We start from the raw sequence: 19,268 nt of genomic DNA on the forward strand, positions 1-19,268 counted from the left end.
AACCTGTTCAACATTCGTTGCCTGCAGGCTAGATCCAAGGTCATCCCATCTGTCATCGAACTACAGTACACGGATGACGCTTGCATCTGCCACATTCAAAGGCTGAATTCCAAGCAATCGTCAACATCTTCACCGAGGCGTACAAAAGCATCCATAAGACAAAGGTCCTCCACCAACCTGACCCCATCACAGGGAACTACCCCTGGATCATCAAAATCCACGGCGCGGCCTTGGACAACATGGACCATTTTCCATACATCAGGAGCCTAATATCAGCAAGGGCAGACATCGGCGACAAGGTCTAACACCGCCTCCACTGCACCAGCGCAATCTTCGGTCGCCTGAGGAATCACTCTCTGATTTAAGCCCACACTCGGGCCGATCGAACGTGTTCAGGTGCTGGGGACACAGCACCATGTGTGCGCCCCTGCTCTAGCACCCAGACCCACACCACCTGTGACTGGTGACACCGATCAAGAGGCTCGCCAGTCAGAAGCCAGGTCTTCCATACCCTGAGCTTCTCCAGTGGATCCCCACATGGCATCTCCAATGTCTCTCCCCCAAATTCAGCAGGACTCTGGCCGCCTTGCTGCACGAATTCTTGGTGCCACTTTGGGTAGTGGCACCAGGTCGGGGCGGGGGGGGGAAGAGCCTTTTGGTAAAAGACAGTGGGGCAGCGATTATTATTTTGTTTTGTTGTTGTTGTTTTATTAAAGTTTACAAAGTTTCCCAATTCTGTTGAGAAGGTTATAAAAGTTCACACTATTTAATACATTTTATTAAAATTTCACAATTACGGTTACAAAGTTCACAAAGTTTACAATGTTTAATACATTTTTTATTCACCTTAACCATTCCTGTGTAGTGTCTCATTTACAGACTATGAAGGGGAATAGTCAACATTGTGGGGTAGGGTGGCCAGGCAACGGTCAACTGTGCCATTCATTCTTCAAGCAAAGCATTGAATTATGAACTGCTGACTAACGCTTTTGCAGCTGTGAAAGCTCCACGAGGCCTCCCCTGTGGTTGTGGTGGCAGTGGTGGCATGGGTTCCTCGTCAGGCTAGTCTTCCTCATCTTCCTCCTCCTCCTCCTCCTCCTCCTCCTCTTCCCCTCTCTCCTGAGCTGGTTCTGCAATCCCCATTGGCAAATCCTGTCCCCTCATGATGGCTCTGTTGTGTAGCATGCAGCACAACACAACTCAGAGACTTGCTGAGGGGCGTATTGCAGGCAGCCTCCTGAGTGGTCCAGGCATTGGAAGCACTGCTTGATCACTCCAATTGTCTGCTCGACAATGTTGCTTGTGGCTGCATGGGTCTCGTTATAGCGATGAGCGGCTTCTGTTTGAGGGTTCCGTAGGGGGTCATGAGCCAGTTGGCGAGGCCATAACATTTGTCCTCTAGTATCCAGCTCTGTCCTTGTGGTTGAAGCTGGAACAGGCCTGAGACAGTGCCCTCATGCAAGATGAAAGCATCATGGATGCTCCCTGGATATTGGGCATTGACTGCCATGATGCACTGAGTATGGTCGCAGAAGATCTGTATGTTCATGGAATGGAATCCCTTTCGGTTTCGGTAAACATCTGGATTGTGTAAAGGTGCTCACAGGGTGATATGCGTACAGTCAATGGCAGCCTGAACCTTGGGAAACCAGCAGCCCTCTCATTTTGGGCCTCCTTGGTCATTGGGAAATTTATGAAGTCCATCCTGCATGCGTACAGTGCAGTAGCCACCTGGTAAATGCAGCACTGTGTAATATGCTGCGAGATGGAGCACATGTCCCTTGCTGATACTTGAAAGGAGCTAGAGGCATGGAAGGCAAGTGCCACAGTCACCTTCACCTCGACGGGCAGGTCGCTGTGAAGGTATTGTTGCCGCTGTTATGCTCTAGGTCTACCTTTATGAGCTAGCATATCTCTATCTACACTTTCTTTTGGAAGTGCAGCCTTCTAGCGCACTGTGCCTCCGAGAGCTTCAGGTATGAGCGATGTTCCCTGTAAACTCATGGGGGGTATGGCCTCCTCTGCATACGTCTGCAACCTCTTCAATTACGTTGAAAATGCTCAGCAATAAGCCTTCTTGCAATTCGACGCTGTACAAATATAGCAACCAGGAATAATGGCTGACACAGTATGGCCCCCATCTTTTAAATTGTCCTTAAATGTCCTTTAAAACGAACTATAAAGTCGCATAAAACTTCACTATGAAAAACGCAGCCTTCTTCTCCCAATCCTTTAATGCACTGAACTTCTGCTCCGTTTTAAAGAAGGTGCCACTAGCGTAGACCCTGTGTCCGATCTGGGTGCGAATGCTTTTTGCTGGCAGGTTCCCGGGCGGATGCTAAATCGGGCGATATGCTCGAAATATCCGCCCGGGTGGAGAAAACATCGGGTGGGCATTAAATTTTAACACCGCCGCAAAACCACTGCCAAAAAAATCATTTTGGCACCACACCCAAGCGCTAAACGGGGCGCAAATGAGCCGAAAATCCAGTTCTTTGTTTATTTCCTGTCCAAAAGAAATGTTTTCCTTGATAAATGGTGAGCATTTATTTTCTGTTTTAATTATCGATTTCTTTTTTAGCTAAAGGTTAGATTTCTCTTTTGAACTCTCCGGGCTGTACAACCATTTGTAGCCAAGAGGGGAAATGGTTTGTCTATTCTGGGAGCATTGCCAAAGCCACTATCCATTAAGAAGCATATGAGAGTAGGCTGGATTTGAAGTTCCCTCAATCTCTCCTCCGTCCCTAAAGGGAATCGTGTGATATATAGTTGGAGCTTCTCTAAGTCAGCGTGCAATAATTGACAATTCACTATTTGGAGGATTGTGACACAAATTCATGTCTCTCCACCTCTGGTACAGTGTGTATTTGTTGCTCCTGTGCTACTGTACGGCCTAACTCTGAACAGTTATCACCAGAAGCATTCCAACAGAGAATTTGATCAAATAAGAAACACTATGGAGTTGAGTTTCCTCTTAGTACAGACACCGTGTTCAATGGGAATTCGTATTTTGGCCCATTTTAAGCAAACTTGCAGGTGCACCTAACTTTGCCTTGCTTGCTGTACTTTCGAGAAGTTGAGTGCATTAAAAGGAATATACAATTGAATGGCCAGTCTGAAAGCAGCTGCAAATGTTCTGTCTGGCCAGCAAAATATTCACTTAATAAGGATAGTTCTCTTTGATCCAAAGCAACTGCAACTACAGAGAGCACTCTTTCTGGCAAGCATGGGGAAAATGGGGGGGAACTAGAGAGCAGAAGCCATTATTTAGTAAAGATTTTCAGATTTTAGTGGACAGTGCGAGGGTGTTACGCATTTTGCCTCTGCACTAGATATATTTTGGGGTTCATCGACTCAGTTTCTTCCACAATTGGAAACTATGGGGCCGAAATTCAGTAGCGCCCCATTTTGGGGTGGTAATCAAGGCGAGTAAGGCAGGACATCCTGCACCTGGTGCGGAGTTCCTGCCCCAGCAGCAAAATTGGGATTACCGCCCCTGAGATGAATTGGAGCACAATGTTGGGCTTTCCACTTCCTCTCGGGGGCAGGACTGGGGCGCTAAAGGTGGGAATTTTCCAGTGCTACGCAGAGCATCACATAGCGCTGGCGGGAGTACGGGGCCCTCCCCTTCCGTTAAAGGGGAGGGCACACTGCGAGCTCTGCAAAGGGGCGAAAGACCACCACTTCACCACCAGGGAGTGCGGTGCCATGGCAGCAGCCCGGCACAGAAGCGGGGGACACTAATGAAGTGCAAACTATGTGAATTTCTCCCCCCATGTCCTTTATGATCAGGTGTTTGCCATTGATGCTCAGGAATAGAGTGTTTGAAGACCAGGACCTCAAATCTGGCAACAAGCTTATGGTCTATAGGGCAGTAGTGATACCCGCCCTCCTATATGACTCAGTGACGTGGACTATATACTCATCATCATAGGCAGCCCCTCGAAACGAGGATGTCTTACTTCCATGCCAAAAAGCGATGAGTTCACAGGTGTTTCAATGAAGGACCTAATATTCCAGATCCCAAACTACATTTTGAAGGGTGGAAGATGTCTGTGCATGAGTTTTTTTAATGTGTGGTGACCGTTGCACACCAGCCACCACATGGGCTTGACAGAGCTAGGTCTTGGTCCAGTGGCAAGGATTAACCAAGACGACTGGAGAGCAGCTCTGTTGCACGGACCTAGTGCGCACACATATCGCAGTGTGGGCTGGCCCATGCTGCCACTGGGCCCTCACCTCTTCTGGGCCCCGAACTCACGTCTCTCCTGCGCCCTGATCACATCCCTCTATGAACTCTTGCTGCTCCTTCACCCCGACCTCGTCGCTCCTGCTGTACCTGCTCGTACTGCAATCAGCCGTTGCCCTCCTGCAGCAACACGCGCTGCTCGCTGAAGTGGCATGCCGCCGCACACTGCTCCCGCTAATGGCACCGGCCTGCTGACACCAGCGCTGTCTCTGCAAGATCCTGCAAATCAACTGGGAGGATAGACGCACCACATCAGTGTTTTTGCTCAGGTCAACATACCCAGCATTGACCACGCTTGACCAGCTCCGTTGGGTGGGCCACATCGTCCACATGCCCGGCACGAGACTCTCTAAGCAATCACTCTCCTTGGAGCTCCAACACGGCAAGCGAGTCCCAGGTGGGCAGAGGAAATGTTTCAAGGACACCCTCAAAGCCTCCTTGATAACATCCCCAACGGCACCTGGGAATCCCTGGCCCAAGATCATCCAAAGTGGAGGAAGAGCATCCGGGAGGGCACTGAGCACCTTGAGTCCCATCGGCGAGAGCATGCAGAAATCAAGCGCAGGCAGCTGAAAGAGTGTGCGGCAAACCAGTCCCTCCCACCCTTTCCTTCAACCACTGTCTGTTCCCCCGTGACAGGGACTGTAATTCCTGTATTGGACTGTACAGCCACCTGAGAACTCACTTTTAGAGTGGAAACAAGTCTTCCTCAATTTCAAGGGACTGCCTAGGGGAATTGGGGGAGGGAGGCTGGGATAACTTGTGTAAATGTATCTGCATTCTCCTCGTTACCCCATTTAGAGTTTAAGCTGTATTCTTTTCCCCACAGGCTGCAATTTGACATTTTATTCAATGTGTTGTACCCCTCAGTGTATATTGGTCTGTGTGTGTTATTAAAGGTGTGCCTTTTACTTCTTTTTAAACACAATAAAGCCATACCTGCTTCCTACCTTGAAACCGATTGTCTGTCCAAGTCTGTCACAGTCCCTTCATAATTCCAGTGTCGAGAACCATGGGTGTGGGAGCGATTCGGAACCGCTCATATAAGGTCAGAAGGGAAAGCTGACCCCCTGCAAACCACCCCTTACATAATGACGATCCAGATGGGACACTGGTACAAGGGACGTGATAAGAGAGAGACTGGTTTCAGGAAACGAAGCAAAATGGAAGAGGGGATTTCCTCGTATGTGTTTAAGAGGGTAAATGTGGCTAAGGAATGGGTACTCGATCTATTGTATGCTGAGCATCCAGAAGATGCTGCAGCTCAATGGACCGAGAGCAAGGATCATAAAAAGTCGATAGAGAAGGCCATTTGGCTAATTTGCCTTCAGCAACAGATCCGGCTTCTAGATGAGGAGAATGAGGAATTAAAGGGAGTATTAAGACAGGCAGAAGAGAGGTCCAGCGCAAGGGCCACAGTCGGGGAAAGGCTGTGGACAGAGGTGGGACAGTTAAAGGAAAGTAGAGAGCTCATTAAAGAAAGGTACAAAACCCAACTGGACCTTTTACAGTATCAGATTATTGAAGCCAAGAATAGCGAACTGGCATTGCGGGAAGAGAATTCCTGCCTCGCCAAGCAAGTTAAAGAGTACGGGGAGAGGGTGAGAGACATTCAGGTAGCCTATAAGGAAGCCAGTACCAGGGAATTTGAGGCAGGAGACCACGGCCCCTGCCAGCAGCAGATCCAAAGCTTGAACCTTGCTCTATCCCGGGCTAAAGGCATGGTGTGCCTGTTAAACCCGGGTTTAGCCCAGGAACACCTGGTTGGGCAAGGAGAAACCCCACAGTCACCGCCTGCAGCTCCCAGGAATGGCCCGGGGCAGCAGGGGTGTCAGCCAGAGTGTGGGACAGGCAAGGATTGCGAACTACCAACACCGGCAGCCCCGAGTTTTAACTCGGCTTGGCAGCAGGGGGAAGAAGGCAAGCCAATACAAGAAGGGCCGGAACCAGGGCCAATGCACCCGGTCCGGCAGCAGAAGTTTGGCCCGCCTGATGCCAATGGGGCAGCAGGACCCCTAGAAAGCAACTTCGTAGTCCCCCACGACACCCAAAAACTGAGGGCTATGATAGGCCACCGAAGTAAGCTCACCCAACAGGGGGATCCCTCGGTACACTTCCTGGAAGTGGAACACACAGGGGATATTAACGGGTGCGATGATTCAGAGCAGGCTAAGCTGTTGCTCTTCTCATTAGACACCAAGCTGTGCCATTCCCTCTCTGCAGACAGCAGAAAGGGGCGAAACACGTACGCTACGGTTAAGGAGGAGGTTCTAGAGGCCATGGGTATGAACGACGGGAGTCCTTTCTCCCGAGTGGAGAAAACAGTGCAGCTCTATGGGAAGACTCTACAGGCTTTCACCGACAGGTTGTGGCCGGTCTACGAAAGGGCCTGTAGTGGGGTTCTTGACCGGGCCCACCTGAACCCTAACGAGCTGGCTCACTGGCTCCGCAGCCTGGTGGCAAACAGCCTACCTGGAGTAAAGGCAAAAGCCGAGGTCTGGTTCGATCCAAGAGATCCCAGAGCCACCGACGAGACAGTGGTCAGGCAGTTGACCCTGGCTTACCGGAACAGTAGAGGGACAGAGGAGCCCTCCTCTAAAGGGAGGGTCCATGAGATTAAACCCAGCCAAGGCAAGAGAGAGTGGCATCAGGAAGGTGGGAACCCTCCCCACAAAGGGGGCAAGTGTTTTGGGTGTGGGAAAAGTGAGCACTGGAGGAAGGATTGTAGAAACCCATGGAAAGAGACTAAGGGAGAGGCCACTCCAGCCCCAGCCCGTAAGGCCGGGGCAGGAACACCCGACTCATATGAGACACTCGTAGCCGCCCTACAGACACTCATAAACAGACAGCGAGCAGTAGCTATCGCAACCGGTCCAGTAGCCGATATGGTAAAACCCTCTGCTCCAACCTACATGACTAAGGCCAGTGCAGCCTGTGTACTTGTGTTCCCTAGAGTACGATGCCTGAAAGAGACCGTGCGTTACGATGGAGGTGGAGAAAGTGAAAGGGACCTACCTGCTAGATACTGGTGCTTCTAGCACCCTTGTATATGCAGATAACCCAGCTACCTCACCTCTATCGAACGGGGTCCCATACAGTCTAGTGGGGTTCACAGGCAATGAGTAAACTTGTTCATTTTCCATCCCACTCACCATTCAGTTAGGGACACTCAAAACCAAATGGAAGTGTGTCCTGATGAAATGGGAGCAGAAGGGAAAAGGGATCCTGGGAGCTGATTTTAGCATTGGCCACCAGATCCTAGTGGATCTCAGGAACCACTGTCTATGGGGAGCCACAGTGACTGACAGGGAAGGTGAGGTGGCGGTGATCCCAGAAAAAGGGGCCAAGGGAACATTGTATACCGTGAAGCCAAAGGAGAGTTATGACTTGGAATTACTGGTCAGTAACACCCCAGTGGAGTACCAGGCATATGTACGGGCACATCTTGCAGCATTTGCCACCCACAAACATGACTGTGGTAGGGTAACGGGGGTGGAATTTAGTATAGTAGGGGACCACAAAAGCAATATAACTTCCCCAGGGAGGCAGAGGCAGACTTGACAACGGCGCTGGGATCACTGGTAGAGCAAGGGATGTTAAGACCGATAGCAACCCATGTGAACTCTCCACTGTGGCTGGTTAAGAAACCGGACAACTCATGGAGGGCCACCGTGGACTATCAAGTACTAAATAAGAATATCCCTGCCTGTGCTCCCACTGTAGCAGCCGTAGTGGATCTCATAGGGAGTATTCCAGCATCTGCGACCACTTTCACGGTGCTGGATATTTCAAATGGGTTCTGGTCCATTCCTTTAAAACGGGAGGACCAGTACAAGTTCGCCTTTACCTTTAAGGGCCAACAATACACGTGGAACTGTCTTCCCCAAGGCTTCCACAATAGTCCCAGCATTTTTCACCAATGTATGACGAACTGTTTAAAGGGCTTTAGCAGACCCCAGCAGTTGGTGCAGTATGTGGATGACCTGCTTCTGTTCACCGATCAGGGGGAGGAGCATGGCCCACTGCTGGCTGAGCTGCTGGAGCTGCTGAAAGAAGAAGGGTTTAAAGTAAACCCAAGAAGGCACAGATCGGCCAGAAGGAAGTCAAATTCCTGGGGCTGACTGTGCACGCTGGGGAAAGGGCCATAGACAAGGCTAGAAGGGAGGCAGTACAGGAGTTACCAGCCCCCAACACAGTGACAGGGGTAAGATCCTTTCTAGGACTCACCGGGTACTGCAGAGACTTTATTGAGGATTATGCAGCCACCGCAGCCCCTCTGCTCAGGCTCCTACACAAGGGTGTAGAGTGGGACTGGGATGAGGGTTGCGAGGCAGCATTTAATCAGCTCAAGAAGGACTTGCAGACCGCGCCAGCCTTAGAGCGATAGATGTAGGACAGGAGTTTTTCCTGGAGGTGGCAGCCAGCGGGGACAGTTTGAGCTCAGTGCTGCTTCAAGAGCGGCACGGCCAGCTGAGTCCGGTGGTTTACTCCTCCAGGATCCTCACAGATGTGGAGAAGGGGTACTCCAACTGTGAGAGACACCTCCTAGCCACACATTGGGCAGTGAAAAGATCCTTGATCTTCACGGGAGGGTCTCCTCTAACACTCCTAACCCACCATACACCTACTCAGATGCTCCTAGATGGGAGGATTAAGGACGGGACGGTGAGCAGTGTCAGCATTGCTCGCTGGACCCTGCTCCTCTCCCAGATGGACCTCAGAGTAGAAGGCCCCACGAGCCAAGGCTCGCAGCCAACCTAATCTATCCAGGGAAAGCCCACAGGTATTCCATAGAAGGGGTATGGGAGGTAAACATTGGCCTTCGGGCGGGGTTACACCCTACAGGCCAGGGCATCTACATGGACGGGTCCAGCACGGTATCTGCTGGCCAACGACTCACTGGCTGCGGAGTCTATGACCAAGGGCAGGTATTGCCCTGGCAATCAAGCTCCCCAGCACCATGAGCGCCCAGCATGCTGAACTGTCCGCCGTAATGTACGTGGTGACCCACCCCGAGGAATTCCCTACCCCGTACACGATTTGCTCAGACAGTATGTTCACCTGCAATTCATGTACGGAGTACCTGGCTATCTGGTCACGTCGCGGATACATGTCCGCTGACGGGAGATCCCTGGCAATCAAGCCCCTGCTGGAGAAAATCATGACAGCGGTGGGGGAAGAAGGAAAGGTCTACATACATAAGGTGAAGGCCCATTCAACAACTGAACCCCGTGCAGAGGGAAACCAACAGGCTGACAAACTGGCTAAAGAAGGTGCCCGCACGGGAAAGTTCTGGGACCCCTATGACACCGGCCGCATAGCAGCGGTCAAGAATAAGAACAGGGCAGCAGAGAGTACAGGGATAGCTTTGGCCCCGGACTTAAAAACAGTTCAGCTACAGGACCCAGTCCTGAAAGCTGTCCTGAACGCGTTAGCTAGAGGAGAGAGAGTAGAAGGTCCGTGTGGCACAGCAGCCATTACTGTTAAGGAAGGCATGCTGTTTAAAGAGGGACAATGGGTCGTGCCACAGCAGCACCAGAGGGAATTCCTAAAACTGGCCCATGAGGGTCCAGGAGCGGGACACCCCGGGCCTGAGACCACCTGGCAACGGGTGGAACAGGCAGGATGGTGGCCGGGACTCAGGGAGGACGTCCGCGAGTTCTGTGCGAACTGCCTGGTGTGTGCTGCGAACAACCCTGACCCCCAGAAAAGGAAGGTGTCCCTAGGACACGTCAGCAGGGTAGAGGGACCATGGCAGTCAATCCAAATTGACTACATCGGGCCCCTACCTACTTCCCAGGGAGGCTACAAATACTGCCTAGTCCTGGTGGACGTGTTCTCAAAATGGGTTGAAGCCTTCCCCTGCCAAACAGCCACCGCACTAGGGACAGCTAAGATTCTAGTGAGGGAAGTGTTCTCCCAGGGGGGACTCCCACAGTATGTGGAGTCGGACCAGGGGAGACATTTCACCGGGCAGGTAATGCAGGCAACCCTTAAGGTGCTCGACATTGAGGGGAAATGGCACGTTGCCCACAATCCACAGTCATCTGGTATTGTGGAGCGTTTAAACCGCACCATTAAAGAAAGGCTGCAGAAGGAAACGGGAGACTCACCCCAAAAGTGGGTGGAGGTCTTACCATTGGTCCGAATGGGGATCCGAGCTAGCCAGTCAAAGAGCACCGGGTATTCCCCATATGAGCTCATGACTGGCCGGATCATGCGGACCCCCACCCATGTCCCAGCCCCGGTGCTCACAGAAGGTCAGCTCAGAGAGGTGAACCTTGACCGGTTTGTCAGGAACCTGTTTGAACACCTCAAACAGATTCACTGGCAGGCTGCTAGTAACATGGGCAGACAGCATCAGAGTAACCGATTGCTGCTAGAACCCAGCAAACACCACGAATGGGAGATAGGGGACCAGGTCATGGTGAGGAACTATGCTCGGGTTGGGGTTTTTGAAGCATTATATATGGGGCCATACAGCATTGTGGATAAGGCAAGCTCGATGGTCTATGCCATAAAGCTGCCCCGCCGTACTAAGTGGTTCCACATCAACCAGTGCAAGCTGTACAACCCAGGGTCAGCCAACCACAGAGGGCAGCCGGGAGGGGTGAACCATCCTCAGGACAGGGACCCTCCGTTGGCCGCCCCCGACGGTGGAGGGCCCACAGGGAATGTGGCAGGCTCAGAAACCGTGCCGAGAGGGGCGGTGAATTGCACTACTGGAGGGGCTATCCCACCCATCGTGTGGGATTCGGACGCACCCCCAGTAACCCAAGCCCTGAGAAGGACCCTCCGTACACCACGGCCAAAGATACCGTGGTCACCGGCATCTGAACCTCAGCGATTCTACCCTAGGAGAAGGGCAGCCCGACAGGAAAGGCCGAAGGTCAGAAGTACAGAGGCCGCTCAGAGTAGGGACCACCAGCCAGCAGCCTCCAGCAGTGAGGGACTCACAGGAGCAGTAGCAACGAGCTGTCCCAGAGACAAGGGTCTCCAGCTCACCAGCTGCGGGGAAACCCTAGCATCCAGGCGGCTATCAGGCTGCACAAGGCATGGGCCTGACAGGGACTAACCAGGCCACCCGGAGACGGGTGGTAGTTGTACATAGCTTTAATTTTAGTTTAAGGCAGCTGACTGCACTATTTTACATTTTAAGGTTTAGTTTAGAATTGAGATTAATGTTGCAGTAATGTTTTGGTGATTATTTTGAGTTTGTCTTGTGTGTCAGCCAGCCTGAGAGCAGTTCTCAAGGGCAGGATATAGACATTACCGGGTGATGGACAAACCTCAGGAGACCAATTGATGTTGTTTAGTTTTAATCTATGTTTTTTTTCCTTCTGTAATGTGGTTGTACGTTGCCTATATGCTGGTGAATATAATGTAACTGAAATGAAATGTAACTGTGCTGAAATGCAATTGTAGTAATTGAACCCCCTCCAAGCTGGGAGGGTATAAATGTAAAAAGTTTGTACCTGTAAAGGGAAAAGTATGCATCTATGGTGATGTTGCATAAGTGTAATGCATTTTGGGTATTAGTTTAGCTAATTTACAGGGAAGGTTATCTCTTGGGAGTCAGGAACTTTGCTCACCTCGAAGAATGATACCATAAGTGATATGGTATCATGGGGGGAATGTAGAATTTACCAATATCTCGCAAAGATTCCAGGTACCTTTCCCCTGCAGAGGAGAAGAATCCCTTTCTGGACTTTTAAAATGGAAGGAAAACTTTGGGACACAAATTAATTTTAAAGGGGCAGACGAGGCCTGCAGGGGATAAAAGGGGGTGCATTCATGGAGACCCCCCCCCCCGCAGTGTTTGGACTCATAGGAAAGGGAATTTAATTTGGAACTATCTACCAGAAAGTTTGAAATCCTAAAGTGCACATGGAAGAAACTACGAACTTTAATCGAATTTGGGATTTTTAAAAGGTGTATGTTGGGTCTGCAAGAAAAGGGGTGGGGTCAATATCTAAAGGGCCAGTTTGGACATTTAACTAATCAAATTGTCTGGAAACTGTATACCCTCGAAACTTGCCCCTTGAAAACATTAGCATTTAAACAATGCCACATACATATTCCAACACCTTTTCAACAGGCATAGAAATATCTGGCTCAGGCCAGACTAGCACAATGGAGAGCTCATCAACTTCGAAAAGCCTATTAACGCCAGATTAAAACAACTTAATCAAGTTTCAGTTAGCTGGGCTAGATTTGGTGGGAGATAAGGAAGCCTTTGGTGGGTATATCTATTCCCAGTTTTACCAAGGAACAGAACACAGAAAGCAGGACACAGACGAACAGCAGAACACAGACTCAAACACAGACAGACACAAGCAGCCGGAGGTGGGGAGTGAAGAAATGGAGTAGTGAAGGAAACTACAAGAAATCATCAAGGACCGACCGAGCACGAGGCCCACAAAATGGAAGGTTGTCAGCAACCAAATTGACAACCCGGGCCACCACAACCAGCGAAACGACCAACCAAAACCAACTCAGCAAAAACCGAAGAATCAACATTTATTTCCACTCTACAATCTACTTCGGAACGACCAACGGGTGAGAAATTACCAAAAGGGACTAACTAAACTATTCCTAACCAAAGAAAGTGGGTACTTACCCCATACATCCAAAACGCAACTTACCGCATCAACGGACGCACCCCAACTGAAGACTACGCAGTCCGAAGTCCTCTCCTCCGACCGCGGTATGGCTCGCCTAGAAGGCCAAGTGCAGCGAACCCCAAAACCGTGATTCACCGGCAACTGTCAAAAAGGGGATTGGTGAGCATGGCCCCTGAACCCACAGAGCTATAACTTAGTTAGTTAGGGGAGGGAGGCTGGGATAACTTGTGTAAATGTATCTGCATTCTCCTCTTTACCCCATTTAGAGTTTAAGCTGTATTCTTTTCCCCACAGGCTGCAATTTGACATTTTATTCAATGTGTTGTACCCCTCAGTGTATACTGGTCTGTGTGTGTTATTAAAGGTGTGCGTTTTACTTCTTTTTAAACACAATAAAGCCATACCTGCTTCCTACCTTGAAACCGATTGTCTGTCCAAGTCTGTCACAGTCCCTTCATAATTCCAGTGTCTAGAACCAAGGGTGTGGGAGCGATTCGGAACTGCTCATATAAGGTCAGAAGGGAAAGCTGACCCCCTGCAAACCACCCCTTACAAAAGGACAAGCTGTCCATTCAGGCAGACTGCCTGTTGTGGGGTAACCGTGTAGTGCTACCCAAAAAGGGCAGGGAGACGTTCATCTTGGATCTCCACAGCACACTCCCGGGTATAGTAATGCTGAAAGCGATAGCCAGATCCTACGTGTGGTGGCCCGGTATCGACTCTGATTTAGAGTCCTGTTTACGGCAATGCAGCGTATGTGCTCAGTTGAGCAACGCGCCCAGAGAGGCACCACTAAGTTTGTGGTCCTGGCCCTCCAGACCTTGGTCAAGGATCCATGTCGACTATGCGGGCTCGTTTCTCGGTAAAATGTTCCTGGTGGTGGTGGATGCTTTTTCAAAATGGATTGAATGTGAAATAATGTCGGGAAGCACCGCCACTGCCATCATTGAAAGCCTGAGGACCAGGTTTGCCACCCACGGCTTGCCTGACATACTGGTCAGTGACAACGGGCCATGTTTCACCAGTGCCGAATTTAAAGAATTCATGACCCGCAATGGGATCAAACATGTCACCTCGGCCCCGTTCAAACAAGCCTCCAATGGGCAAGCAGAGCGGGCAGTACAAACAGTCAAACAGAGCCTTAAACGAGTCACAGAAGGCTCACTCCAAACCCACCTGTCTCGAGTACTGCTCAGTTACCGCACGAGACCCCACTCACTCACAGGGGTGCCCCCGGCTGAGCTACTCATGAAAAGGACACTTAAAACCAGACTCTCGCTGGTTCACCCCAACCTGCATGATCAGGTAGAGAGCAGGCGGCAGCAACAAAATGTAAACGATGGTCGCACCACTGTGTCACGGGAAATTGATCTGAATGACCCTGTGTATGTGCTAAACTATGGACATGGTCCCAAGTGGATCGCGGGCACGGTGATAGCTAAAGAAGGGAGTAGGGTGTTTGTAGTCAAACTAGACAATGGACAAATTTGCAGAAAGCACCTGGACCAAACGAGGCTGCGGTTCACAGACTGCCCTGAACAACCCACAGCAGACACCACCTTTTTCGAGCCCACAACACACACCCAAAGGATCAACGACACCACCTCGGACCAGGAAATCGAACCCATCACACCCAACAGGCCAGCAAGGCCAGGCTCACCCAGCAGTCCTACAGGGCCAACAATACGCCAGCTCAGCAAGGGCACAGCCAACACACCAGAACAGACATTTGTACCGAGGCGGTCCACCAGGGAAAGAAAGGCTCCCAAACGTCTCACCTTGTAAATAGTTTTCACTTTGACTTTGGGCGGGGCAGTGATGTTGTGTATCTGTAAAGCATGCACTCCCATGTTCCGCCACCAGGGAGTGCATCCCCTGAAGTCTCAAGGGATCCCAGCATTCCTTGTGAGCACTGTATATAAGCCGGCCCCTAAGGCCTGTTCCTCACTCTGGAGTGTCTTAATAAAGACTGAGGTCAACTCCTTGTGTGCAGTCTCATCTGTGTTAGGAACACAATACAGTAGATTTAATTGATCTAGATTTTCAAAATGCCTTCGATAAGGTACCCCATAATAGACTGATAAACAAGGTCAGAGAATGCGGAGTCAAGGTCAAGTCGCAGAATGGATAGTTAGCTGGCTTCTCGACAGAAAGCAGAGAGTAGGGGTAAAAGGTAGCTATTCACAGTGGCAGTAGGAGGGTAGAGGTGTTCCAAAGGATCAGTGCTGGGACTACTGTGGTTCACAATTTATATCAACGACATAGACTTGGGACTCAAAAAAACAATTTCTAAATTTGCGGATGACACCAAATTGGGGGCAATAGTCAAAACTGAGGAGGACTGCAACAAATTACAGGAGGACATTAATAATCTTGCAGAGTGGGCATATAATTGGCAAATTAAATTCAATACCGATAATTGTGAGGTATTACATTTAGAATAGGGAGGTCACATATTACTTGGAGGGTGTGAGCCTAGGTGAGGTAGAGGAATAAACGGATACACAAATCACTAAAGGTTGCCACAAAGGTCAGCAAGAGCATAAAAAAGCAAACCAAGCACGAGGGTTTCTTTCTAGAGGTATAGAATTGAAAAGTAGGGAAGTTATGCTAAACCTGTATCGAATCACACTTAGAGTCCTGTGTACAGTTCTGATCGCCATATTATAAAAAGGATATAGAGGCTTGGAGAGGGTGCAGAGAAGATTTACAAGGATGATATCAGAAATGCGTGGGTATATATATCAGGAAAGGATGAACAAGTTGGGTTTCTTTTCTCTTGAAAAAAAAAGGCTGAGGGGTGGCTTAATAGAGGTCTTTAAAATTATGAAAGGTTTTGATAGCGTGGATACAGAGAGAATGTTTCCACTTGTGGAGAAGAGCATAACTCAAGGCCATCAATATAAGATAGTCACCAAAAAATCCAATCGGGAATTCAGAAGAAACTTATTTGCCCAAAGAGTGGAGAGAATGTGGAACTCGCTACCACAGGGGGTAGTTGAATGAATAGCATTTAAGGGGAGGCTAGATAAGATATGAGGGAGAAGAGAATAGTGGGTTATGCTGATAGATTTAGATGAGGAAAAACAGGAGGAGGCTCGAGTGGAGCATAAATGCCAGCATGGACTGGCTGTGCCTAGTGGCCTGTTTCTGCGTGGTATATCCTATGTAATCCTATATAAAATGGACAAGTGCAGGAACTTCATGTCGTTCAATACATTTAAACCAGGAGCCTGACAGCCAGATGCCCTTTTCGCGAAGCTAATGAGACAGCTGAGCATCTTGGAGAGCAACTTTTGGATTTCCCCATTTACTCGTCCATCTGTGCTCACCTGATGTTGCTGTGGCATTTGCACATAAATATCGGGCCTGTGTAATTCATGTCAAGGGATCAATGGTTTAAACCACCAAGCTCCTCATATTCCTAGTATTCTGAATAAGCAATGGTATATTGACGTTTCCTGCTATTTTTACTTGGACACCAATATATTACAATAGTCCTCAAAGAGTTAAAACAAATAACTGCCGGATCTTAATGCAGAATCCTGCACTTAAAGCAGCAGTACTGTGCTGGGAATGCAATTAGCATAAAGACGAGGTACACTGCTGCTCCACCAGGTTAAAATTTGATTTCAGTTTCATGAATTTAATCATGCCTCAAAATAATCAATTCTGCCTGAATAGCAAACACTTCAAAACAAATGATAAAATGCTGCTTGTGCACGTTATATGTGAACTAACTAGATTAATTCATAAATGGGGTGAGGTGGAATTATGTGATATGCCCCTCCCCTCGCTCTTGCTGCCCCACCCCATTCATTATTCTATGTAGACTATTTGCTGGATGAGAATTTTTAAAATGAAGATATCGGTACAACGTCTGTAATCTGGAATCTTCGGGACCGAGTCTGTGATGGTTTATGCGTTTTGCCGGATTTCGGACAAGAAAATCAATAACCTGAAATCCAGAATCCTCGGGATTGAATCTGTGCCGGACTTCGGGTTTTGGTGGATTTCGCACCTCGTCGCCCATCAATCGTCCGCTCCTCACCGCTCGCCGATTCACATTGCCCACCGATTCCCGCGGCACTGCGTGTTTATTGGTTTCCTCGTCCCTCGCTGCCCGATGCCGCCACCTTGGCCGCCTCAAAAATGTCCGGTTTTTGGAATTCCGGATTCTGGATGTTATACCTGTAATTTGTATTTTAAATTTGGAGGTTTTTATCTTTCAGTAGCCTGACTGGCAGTACAGTGGGAAAGTTATTGAGGCAGTGCCAATAAGCTGTTCGTTATATCACACCACAAGTGTGGAATTAATTCCAAAGTAAACATGAGTGTCATTAGCAAGCATTGGAAATCTGAGTATAGGACTTCCTCAATAGCACATTTTTTTTTACTTCAGAGACCCTTCAAGATACATATAATGAGAGAAGTGGCACATTGGTATGATTCAAACTTGTACCTGGGTGCACTTTTCATGTGTTCGATATTTTCAACCAACCTGTCACATTTTCTATGCATCAGGATTTCATCTTGTGATCATCAGGTAAGTGTGGTATATTTATCGATGTACACAGCACATATTTACTGTTAAAGCTACACTGTCTTATTCAGTCTTGTGTTCACAATTTAAGTCAGTAGCTTCCTTTTGATCATTTCAGTGGTGTGATTGTAGAACTGTCACATATCCAGCTGTGTGGCAGATTTGTGGAAACCAAGTATTTCAGTTTTATTTCCAGAAAGACAATTTATGGGAAGGTTCAGTAAAAAATGGTTATTACAAGAGATAAAACAAAATGCAATGCTAGCTGTGCTGAAACTATGGTAATTAGAATATATCTGCAGACCCATTCCTGTTTAACTTCAAGACGTTTCCAGATTTTGAAGTTCTTTTTAAATTCCATTCTCACTTACCTTTTCTGTTGTACCAGAGTGATCATCTACAGTAATGATCAGATTATATTAATAGAAGAATATTGGAATAAAGATCCCAATTCCTGCTGCTGGTTTATATTTTTTCCCTACTTGCCATTGGAAGTCTCCTCGTTCAGGCATTTTCAGACAGTCCCAGCTCAGGTATAGCCAGAAGGAAAGACCTTGAATTTATATAGTGCCTTTCAGGACCTCAGCACGGATAAATACAGTGAGTTTGCCGCACTCTGAAACGAATTGAAACTGCCCAAACTAATTTGACATTTGACGCTTTATAGCCAATGGAGACTTTCCTCTCATCACACTGAGTTGGAGTTGAACCCAGCTAGCAGATGCAAGAGATCAATTTCCATCCCACTGCACAAGCCAATCCAATGATTCATGAGATTTTTGCTTGAAGTAGCTAACTAACCAGTGATGAAACACAAAGCCAAAATAGCAACAGGGATCATGAAGGTTGAAGTCATGAGTACAAGTAAATGGAGCCTAAATCGAACATCCGTGCATCCATTTCATGTGCCTAAAATGGACAGAATGATAACCAATTTATCAGGGCCAAGGCCTGTGCCCAATCTGCATGGGCATTTGAGCCACTGCTAAATAGGTTGGGCCTTTTTCTAGGTGGCCCTGAGAGCCACCTTAAATAAGCACAGACTACATTTCAATATTGATGAAATAAGGGGTGATCATTCTGAGATTCGGACTGAGGTACGTTGTTGGTGAGCAGAGAGGCAGATCCACTCCCTTACCAGCCATGTTATACCTGACCTGAGCATGCTCAACACTGGAAAAGGTTCCATTTCTAAGCAGTGATATCCCTCACCTTGAAGGGTAAAAAACTATTATAAATATATATATATTATATATATAAAATATATAATATATTATACATAAATGTATAGGGGGCATAGTTTCAGCATAAGGGGTTGTCCATTTAAAATGGAGATGAGGAGAAATTTCTTCTCTCAGAGGGTCATGAATTCTCTACCCCAGAGAGCTGTGGAGGCTGGGTCATTTAATATATTTAAGGCGGAGATAGACAGATTTTTGAAAGATAAGAGAGTCAAGGGTTGTGGGGAAATGGAGCTGAGTCCGTGATCAAATTAGCCATGATCTTACTAAATGGCGGAGCAGGCTCGAGGGGCCAAATGGCCTACTCCTGCTCCTATTTCCTATTTCTTATGTTCTTTATATACCTGTACCGTTTGTTTCAGATATTGCATGGGCCATTTCTGTTGCCATAGAGACAGTGGATGCTTATGCATCACGAATACCTAAAACAACTACTATGACAACTAGTAGTTTGGTTTCCTGCTTGGCCAGTGTTATTGATGTTTGGTAGAGAGTCAGTTGCTATGTCATCCATTATAGATATTAATACATCTGACAAAGATTGCAGTGATCCAAATTGATGACAATAACAAGCCAAGATAAGTTGCTTGACATTTTTTCTGAAATGATTT

Source organism: Pristiophorus japonicus, chromosome 1, assembly GCF_044704955.1.
Source record: "Pristiophorus japonicus isolate sPriJap1 chromosome 1, sPriJap1.hap1, whole genome shotgun sequence".
Classification (NCBI taxonomy): domain Eukaryota; kingdom Metazoa; phylum Chordata; class Chondrichthyes; family Pristiophoridae; genus Pristiophorus; species Pristiophorus japonicus.